Here is a 10,336-nt window from a genome sequence, read left to right as displayed (position 1 = left end):
AACAAACAGGCTGTGCTGCCTTTCTTAGAGAAGACTTCATGATGGAGGCAGGCATTTGAGTTGGGCATTGAAGATCATAATAGGAGCTTGAAATATAGAGAAAGAAAAAGAAGGGCATTCAAAGCAAAGAGATGAAAAGGCACTGGACCCTCCTAGCAAATAGTGAATGTATGTTTTAGTTCAGCTGAACCACAAAGAACTGATGGGGTTAGAAAATATTAAAAGGAAGTTTGGACACAGAATATAAATTTCCTAGAGGCAATTAGGTGGTGTAATGGATAGAGCACTGTGGGAGTCATCCTCTCAGCTTCCATTTCTCCATGTATAAAAAAGGGAATAATAATAGAAGGATGTTTGAAGATCACTGAGATAATATATGCAAAGTGCTTTGCAAACCTAAAGAGCCTAAACCCTAGCTATCTTTATTATCATTGAAAGCCAAGCAAAGTTTCTGGATTTTATTCAATAAATAAAGGTGAGCCATTCACAATTTTTGAGTCAAGGACTGGAATAATCAGAAATAGCACGATTAATCTGGGATCAAAATGGTGAATGCCATGGAGAGAGAAGAGTGCACAGGCAGGAAGATGATGTAAAAGTTTATTACAAAAGCTTTTATATAGCTTTGAAACTCGGTGCTTTACAATTCAGTAAAGTTGTAAGATTTTCTGATCTTTCTCTTTTTTAGTATTTAAACTAAACTTTTCCCTATACTTAGTTACATTCCTATAATCTGATCTTTCAGCAGCAGTTATAACTTCCAAAGCACTAACAATCAACTCTGTTGACAATCTTTGGTCTCCCATTCTATTGCCTGAATTATCTAGGGCTTCCTGGGATCCCTTAGCCAATCATTGTCCCTTGGCAGGCACCATAGATCTCTCTAAATGACGCAGTACCCATTAACTTCTGATAATTAGTTCAAGTCAGAAATAAAATTTGTATAAAATATTTCTGATGATATCTCCCAAGACCATAAGTGAAAATCTACTATCTGGAACATCCTGTTTTCAAACTTTTGTAATGATCTATGAGTCTGTAGTGTGCAATACTTATCATCATCATCAATAGTAGCTGATGGTAGCTAGGGAGCACAGTGGGCAGAATATTGGACTTAGAATCAAGACCTAAGTTGGAATCTTGCCCAAACTCTTACTGGCCTCTCTCTCAGTCTCAGTTTTCTCATCTGTTAAATGAGGTTTACCACAGGGACCAAATTATATATGAATGTATATATATATATATATATGTGTGTGTGTGTGTGTGTGTGTGTGTGTGTGTGTACAAAAACACACATAGACATATCTATATATCTGTGTGTATATATAGCACTATATAAAGGCCAGCTGTTATTATTATAGCTAGCATTTATGTAGTACCTTATGATTTGCTAAATACCCAACATCAATTATCTTTTGATTCCCCACAACAAGCATATGATAGGTGATTTCATTAGCCCCAATTTACATAAGAGGAAACTGGAACTGAGAGGTTAATTGCCTTGCCCAGAGTCACATAGCTAGCTAGGTTAGATTTGAACTCAGGTCTGTCCTACCATCTAGATAACTCTAGCATGGCCCACTCCTCCCCAGTGATTTTCAGGCATTGGCTGTGGTTAGAACCACAAAGTCCACAGGCACAAGTCTAATGTTTAGATACTTGAAGCTAACCAAATAAGAAACAAATCTTTATGAATTATGCTTTAAAGAGCAACTCACAAAACACTTTTGTGTTAATAATAGTGGATCAGGAAGAATAATAAATTTCCATATGACCACCTGAGGTGAGGAGAATGACTTTTTCCTCCTTCAAAGTTATTTCTGTCTTCAATTTCTCTTAAAAACGTAATAGCAATTTAAAATGCAAAACCTAGTTGAAAGATGATTTTCAGGCTAGTCTATTCTCCTGGGAGTGCTTTGGCATTAGACTTTATTAAATAGCTTTGATTTCTTTCCTTTCTCTTTAAGTGGATAATGATATTGCCAATAAATACAGCGTACTATATTTTGTGCCAGAAACTATCTTTATGGTCTTGTCTGCCTCTAAATATTCATTTTAAAATTTGGTGAAAAATGAATGTAGGCGCTTTAGTTCATTTAGATAGCAAAGATTTCTGTTTATAATAAAATTTTAAAATGTCAAGAGACATGAAATTCAATTCAACAAGCCCTTAAGAGTTTCCTGCATGCCTGGCACTGTGTTAGACTCTGAGAGGAATACAACAAAGTAAAAAAATATATCTAAGTGACTGGTATACTGAGAAGGCTGCCTGACAGCTCTGTGTCTGGGAAAACAACACTCCCTCTCTGGACCTCATTACCCAGAAGGGTTTGGGGGCAAAAAGGGACCCTTGAAAGTGTCCTGAGAGTCAATTCCAAGACATATGTAAATATGTATACATATATGTGTAGATAAATTATATACCTGTCATTATGAACAGGGAATTTGGAAAATGAAAAAAAAAAAAGATAAGGCAAACAAAATTGCTGCAAGTCATGACTGTCCCCATCAATTTACCTTCATGTAGACAGGTACATAACTTAATGGGACTTCTTCTCCCCTTCCCTATAGTTGGTAGATGATCTATAGCCATGGTGATATAGAATGCAGGAAGCCTATAGGAAGTTTAGAATGCAGAGATAGGCACAGACATATGGCAACAACAAAGAAAAGCTCTCCCAGAGCCTATACCAGGCATGTGCCCAGTAGCATCCGCTCTGCTAGCCTATAGAGGCACATAGACCCTGATGCAAGCAGGCAAGACAGGAAGCCTGAACAGACCACAGATAGGAGCAGTGGAGGAAAAAATGATCAGGGGTCATGGCTTGTGGGGACCAAAAATCTACTCTAATGTCCTGAGACAGCAAAGGGGGAATTCTAGATATATAGTACTTACCTGTTCATGAGTTAACTGGTTAAAATGATCATTATAATAATCCCCTGCTCCTGAAATATGTGACAGGCAGTTTTTATCAAGCAAATGCCTTCTTTTTTGTCTTCTCCCTTCCTCCTTCTTCTTCCCTTCCTCCTTCTCTCCATCCCTCCTTCCCTCCCTTCCTCCCTCTCTGCCTCCCTCTCCCTGTCTCCCCCTCTCTTCTCTTCTTCTCTTCTCTTCTCTTTTCTTTTCTTTTCTTTTCTTTTCTTTTCTTTTCTTTTCTTTTCTCTCTCTCTCTTCCCTCTCCTCCTCTCTCTCTCTCTCTCTCTCTCTCTCTCTCTCTCTCTCTCTCTCTCTCTCTCTCTCTCTCTCTCTCTCTCTCTCTCTCTCTCTTCATCTGTCTCTATCTCTATCTCTCTATTTTTGTCTATCTCCCTATTTGTTCCTGTCTGTCCAGGTGTGTGTGTGTGTGTGTGTGTGTGTGTGTGTGTGTGTGTGTATCTTTCCTTTGCTCTCTTTCTCTCCCCTCCCTCTCTCCCTCTTTCCTTCCATGCCTTCAACGTCTGTATATCTTTCTGGCAATCTATTCAATGAAATACTTAGTTGCCCTATGTAAGTATAAGCACTGGTACATAAGTGCCAAACAAATACTTTTTGACTGATTAGATGTGAAACAGAATATATTCTATCAGATTCAGTTGTTAGTTTTACTAAATTGAATTTTTTCCTCTTTTTTGTTGCAAAGGATAGCTCTCCAGGTGATGGAAAAGGATGAAATCTAATTAGAAATAGAAATAATGTGAAAACAAAAGATGTTAATAAAACTCAAAATTTTTTAAAATGATCTTTATATGTTTCAGGTCATCAAGGTGAGATTCAGTTGTGCCATAAAACATATGTGTAGACTTGCTATAGAAAAAGACAATTGATTATATTGGTTAAATATTTTAATTTCTTCTGAGCACCAGGCTCCCAGTAGGCCCAGTACATATAATATAGGATGGCACAGAAGATCTACAGAGATAATGATCTAAATCTACAACCTGCCATCCATCGGCTTTATCCTGCCTGGCAGGCCTATGTCCGGTTTTTCACTCATTGAGACCCTTAAAATGTCATCTAGAGATTGGATTATCCCCAGGCACCACAGGAATATTACTTTGGGTCTGCATAGGATGTGACTGATGTGTTTAACAAAAAAAGAGATTTGCCATCAAGGTGTGTCTAAGCAAAGAGCTTTTGCACATACACACATCTGGCTCTGGACTTGTTCCTGGTTCCTATTTGCACAAGCTGTACATTGGGCAGGGGCTCTATTTTTGATGGTTTTCTTGGCTTCCCATCAGAAATTTTTGCCCAGTTTTCTTCCTGAATTCCATCCTTCCTGGCATTGGACATGGGGGGGAGAAAGGGAATACTACCTGGCTTCTGAAAGCTTTTTAAAAATTCACCCTCAGATACCTTTCTCATCAACTTCTCCCCAATATGGCTTGGCTCTAAGGTGCTTTGGAGCCCACACAGAGTCCTCTGCCCTTCCTGTGTTTGGTGTGCACAGGGAGGACAAGCACCTCTGGTTTGCTTGCTGAGTTCTTTTCAGGGTTGCTCATCCACCTTTGGCGTCCACCTTCACCTTATTCCCACTCAAGGCTCTAAGAAGCTGTAGCATTCCCCAGTAAACTCACCTGGCAGGCAAGCTAAACAAGATTGAGGGTAACCAACAACCTTTAACCTGTTGGTGAATTAGGGGAATGTCTACTCCAAGCATGGTAAGACTTTCCCCGAAGAATGGGCAGACGAAACCAATTTGGTTCAATGGCCATGAAATCAACCGGAGGCACTGTGAAGCACATAGAGCTTGGTCAAACATGGAGTCTCCTGCTTTTGTCTTGTCACTGACTTTGATGATTCTGGGAGAGTGAAGGCGACCCATGAAACTTCGCCTCAAGTAAGATCCAATTCATGTGCAAATCAAGACATCACCTGTATTGTCACTGGTTCTCTTCAAAATGAAGGATGAACAACAATGCTAGAAGTCTATAAGACTCCCCAGCAACGACTTGGGACTCATTGCCTGCCTCAGATTTAACAATTGGCAACTAACACATTTTGCATCTTTTCCAGAGTGGTAAAAGGGTGGAACCTGCCATTTTTGGAAACTTAGGCCTAGATTGTTCAATGGAAGCTATCCAGCTCCTATTGCCAATACTGTGTTTCCCCATTTCCCTGGATTCCAGCTGCTTTTTTCTGGCTGCCTCTACTTTTACTTGCCAAAGCTATATTTTTATAACCTTGGCATTCTGAGGGATTCCTGTAGGTTTTTACCTGCATCAATGATTCTACATGCCCTCTGCCTATATTCTGCCTGAATCAATGATGGGTACATGAAAACACTGCCAACATTTGCCCCAAAGCTACTATAACAAGCTGCCTGTGAGAGTTTTATGTACATAGGCCCTAGCAAAGAAATTATAATCACAGTTTTTAATACCATACAGTAATCAGAAAAAAAGTAAGCAATTCCAATTTGAATGATGGGGAAATTACATGCAAAAGGATGGCAAAATTTGTTCATGATCAGACTAGAAATGGCCTGGGCAGTAGGATAGAGCCATAGATAAAGCATTGCATATGCAATAGGAGTTTAAATCCAGTCAGACAATTCCTACCTATGTAAGCCTGGGCAAGTCACCTATGTTTTCCACATCTAAAAAACAGTGATAGTACAAACACCTATCATCCAATGTTCTTATGAAGATAAAAGGCAATCATATCTGTAAAACATTTTGCAAAACTTAAAATACATCTTTAGGGAACCCAATGGCTATCATATTTTTAGTAAGGACATTCTACTACCCTCAACTTAGCTCATTGCAACTTAGAATTCACAGGATCCAGTAATCCATTAGCCTCAGTCTCAGGGATTACAGCTATGTATAATCACACCAGTCCATTTGTCAGCAGCCCAAGTCAGAAACACAGCAAGTCAAAGCTTCCATGATGACCACTATAGGAACAAACCTGTGAGTGGCCACTGTATTTGCATCATAGCAAAGATAGGGAGACTCAATTTCAAACCAAACCAAATAAAAAAAAAAAAAAAACTTAAAGTACTATATAAATGCTAGCTTGGTAGTACCCAATATCTGTGCTTAAATAACTGTTTCTTCTATTAGACAATGTCTGAAAATGTCCAGGGGATGAACACTCCTGTTCTATACTTTAGCACTGAGATAATTCATACAGTCTGACTATTTTATGCAGAGAGTTACAGAGAATGTTGCAATCCAAGGAAAACTATTTAAAGTCCAAACAAACAGGCAGGATCTGAGCTTTCACCCAACTATTTTATTTGGCAAGGGAAAGAGGGAGGGATTAATTCAGAGGAAAAAGATAAATTAACTGGATGGTTCAAGTAATACCTGAACAGAGATGTATCATCATTCTAAACTCAGAAACAAATACTTATGGGGAAAATCTCAAATTTTTTACTTTTTAATAGTTTTTACTTTTAGACATCTATGATTCATTTGACTATAAGTTCCTACATTAGACCTTTAGTTTCCTGAGAGTAGACTCTGATTCTGTCTTTTCAGTAATTTGATGAAATTACAGGAGATACCACCAAACATAGAACCTAATGTTTTGCTGAGAATATCCAAGGAATTCCTCTGAGTGGTCTACAAAGATTGGGACCTCATGATTGGTTGACTATGGCCTAGGAAGACAGATCCTTATTGGAGGAATTATTCTCCCTATGGTCTATTTGAGGAGAGCTATTATCTTTATCCTCTTAGTTAGACAGTTAGACACTTGGGGGATATGTCGGAACATTTTTTCTTTATTTTTTTAGCTTCCCCACATATATTTTCAATCTTCAATCTGAGAAATTGTTCCACATAAGGCATCTTATTTGCCTTTTCTTATTTCTTATAATATTTTTGTTTAATTACTAAGGTGATGGCTGCTAGCTGGGTCAGGTAAAACCCAAATCCAAGAATCTTTGAGTTTGAGAGTCCCATACCAATCTCCCTGAGTGACAGAACACTTCTTGGAGGAAAAGTGGATGAAATATGCGCAAATGGCTTTTCTTGAGATATCTGGTCTTGGTTTTTCTTGATTTATCTGAAGAACTCTCAGAGAATATACATATATAACAAAAAATATTGTTTTACACGTAAATGGGGAAAATCACATTTTTTAAATAGAAAAAAAAAAATAAAGAAGTCTCATAGGACCATCTCTTTTCTGAATATCTTTATCTAGTACATCCACAGATCTGACACTGTTTTAATCATTCTGGACTTGTCACTGACAATTTTCATAATTTGTCCTCCTTTTCTAAAATGAGAAGTATATTTCTTTCTTTCACCTGGACAAACCAAAGTTTATATCAGTCTTCATTGCTCTTGTATTTTAACTGCTCACAATTCCTTGTAGTACCTGCTTTGACTATTGCTTCTCTCCCAAGTCTATTAATCATCAAAAAATTCTTCTACTCCTTTCCTTGAAAAAGAAGCATATCTTAATCTATTCTAGTAAAGGAGTGAAATTTTTCATACATTTTTATTTAACAGAAGTCAGAGCCTTCAGGGCAGTAGCACCCATGCCCTTTGTGACTGTCTTCTTTTTTTCCAAAGCTTTTTCTTTCTTGAACTTGAAGATCTGAGTGTAGCTAAATAAGAGAAAGATTTCTTTTCTTTCACCCACCTATGAATAGAAAATGACAGTGGTTAGTAATCTATACTTGCCTACATAAGGGTGAAATAGGGAAAATGAATTTTGAGTTCCTGGCTGTTTCTTCTGTCTTTCTGTTTTCAAAGTCTGACCCATGATATTTTTGTTCATTGGTCAGAAAGTGTAGGTTCAAGGTAAAGGGAAAATAATTGTTCATTGTTGAAGTCTTTATCTTCCCAGGGTGCCTAATGAGAATAGTGGGTTATTTTTAACATTTTATATTTCCTGTGTTTATTCATACATCTGTAAGTATTTTTGACTCATTCATTTTCTATCATAAAAAATAAAAATAAAAAGCTATTCCAAGCCCAGAACCCATATCGTACATTGAGTATTTCTACAAAAGAGAATCTTGTCATATATACATATATATATATATATACATACACATACACACACACACACACATATATACACACATATATATAAACTTAGATACAAGTTCTACTCAAGCTTTGTTTTAGAAATTTCCCCAAAGTTTTATTCTAGAGTGTAAACAGATACAACAAGAAAGAGAAAATGACCATTCTAGAGTCAGGCCCCCCTAGGATTAAGCCCAATCCATATAAACCCAGAGCATTTGAGGATCAGGAAAGGGAAAAAATAGTCATAGTTTTCATAAATTATATTTAATAGATCACTTCTTTGTAGTTACATGATTAACTGCAGGATATGGAGAATACAAGGTTTCACTGGGCTTATAGTTTATTAATTTTAAAAATCATCTGATTGAGTCAGGCAAAATATTACTTTAAAATCTTTCCTCCAACAAAGTAGTTCTTAAACTATGTATTAAAAATCATATAAGATTCAAAACAGGGAACAGTAGAGATAATATTTTAATGACCCTGTGGTTATTATAACAAACAGAGGACAAAACAGGGTGCATATCACTATCATTATGGATGTCCTGTATAGAGTCCAAATAAAAGAAGGATTTTTTATAGATGTATTCTAGATGCTCCTTTTTTTAGGATGGCATTGTACTGATTACATCAAGCCTCAGAATATCATAGAGCCTCCTAAATGAGATCTATAATTACTCAAAATAATTCAGACTAATTATCCACAGGGGAAAAAGTATCTAAGGAATGCTTATGTTTTAGAGAGACTAATTTGCATTTGGATGGAAAACTCATAGAATTAGTACAGCAGTACACATATATTGAATAGACATTGCACATGAATAGAAAATTTAATAAGAGGAAGGGAGCAAGTTAGATTGCCTTTAGGAAATTACACAAGCTTCTTTCTAAAAGGAGTGACTTTTTTTTAAACATTGACATTCTTTCAATGTTATTATATGACAACAAGTCATGGAATACCACAAGCTCTACAGAATTAAAGTTGTTATAAATGGGTGCATCACCACTATGAATATGTTGCAACATATGCACAGAAGAAAGTATGTAAAGACACAAAAGACTTATTAGATTCTATTACAGAGTATTCCTTACAGAAATAAAGACCAACTTAAAAGAATTTAGTGCCCAAGGGTGGATACAAAAATGACAATGCTACAATGTTAATTTGCACTTCCAATACTACGACAATCAAATTAACAAAGGGATTCTTTACTAAACTTGATCAAATAAGAATAAAATGAATTTAGAAAACAAAAGATTCACAATATCAAGAGAAATGATGGAAAAGAAATATGGATGAAGGGGGAATAGCATTTCTAGACCTCAAACTATATTATAAAGTAGCAGTCCTCAAAATCATGTAGTACTGGTTTAAAAAATAGAGATACATCAATAGGACAGACTAAACAAGGGCAAATCAGAAACAATGGAACTCGGTCTAGGAAACAAATTATCTAAAAAGGAAAACTGAAAAGCGGCTTGACAGAAATTAGGCTTAGACAATGATCTTGTGATGGAGAGAACCATTTGCACCCAGGGAAAGAACTGTGGGTACTGTGTGGATCATAACATAGTACTTTCACTTTTATTGTAATTTGCTTGCATTTTGTTTTCTTTCTCATTTTTTTTCCTTTTTGCTCTGATATTTCTTGTACAGCATTTTAATTGTGGAAGAAGAATTGTACATATTTAACATATGTTGTATTACTTGCTATCTAGGAAAAAGGGTGAAGGAGAAGGGAAGGAGGAAAACAATTAGAAGAGGTTTTGCAAGGATAAATTATCTATGCATATGTTTTGAAAATAAAAAGCTTTAATTTAAAAGAAAGAAATTAGACCAACATTTTACACCATATTCCATAACAATTCTGCATGTATCCCTGATCATAACTTTAATGAGCATCAATCAATGACTTCATTTATATGGACACATTGTTTTTATTGCTTTCCCTAGTAAAGTGACTTCAGGCCTGTGAGGTTCCGTCAGTTAGTGTTAATGCTAACATTGTTCTGTCCACCCTAAACACTGGAAAGAATACCCAATATTTGAACTACAACCTTTCAACCATTAGAACAAAATTTTGAAGAAGCAAAGGTTGCAGAATTGTAGTGTTTTTATATTGATCCTTTGCTAATGCAATTAGCAGCACATTTTATATGTATGACTTGATAAATTCTTGAATCATGTTACTGGTAAAAAAAAATTTGAGCAATCACATTTTCTTTGTTATCTCCTCCTTAGAAAACAAAAACATCATTTCTTTTGCAACTAAATCACAGAATCTCAGAGATAGCAAAGACCTTGGAGGAAAGTTAACCTACTCATTTCCTGACTAAGCATCCTCTGATGACATATCTAACA

General features: G+C 36.3%; 1 long non-coding RNA gene across 1 annotated transcript in view; it reads right to left on the bottom strand.

Annotated features, from left to right (window-relative positions):
* Positions 1 to 2,559, bottom strand: part of LOC141553727 (uncharacterized) — a 15,050-nt gene extending 12,491 nt beyond the window's left edge. Inside the window, exon 1 of the long non-coding RNA XR_012485608.1 lies at positions 2,518 to 2,559. This is a non-coding gene — a long non-coding RNA (uncharacterized LOC141553727). The remainder of the gene's footprint in view (positions 1 to 2,517) is intronic.
* Positions 2,560 to 10,336: the final 7,777 nt, after the last annotated feature.

Source organism: Sminthopsis crassicaudata, chromosome 2, assembly GCF_048593235.1.
Source record: "Sminthopsis crassicaudata isolate SCR6 chromosome 2, ASM4859323v1, whole genome shotgun sequence".
Classification (NCBI taxonomy): Eukaryota; Metazoa; Chordata; class Mammalia; order Dasyuromorphia; family Dasyuridae; genus Sminthopsis; species Sminthopsis crassicaudata.
Note: the sequence above shows the minus strand (reverse complement) of the source record. Positions and strands in the feature narration are given on the sequence as shown.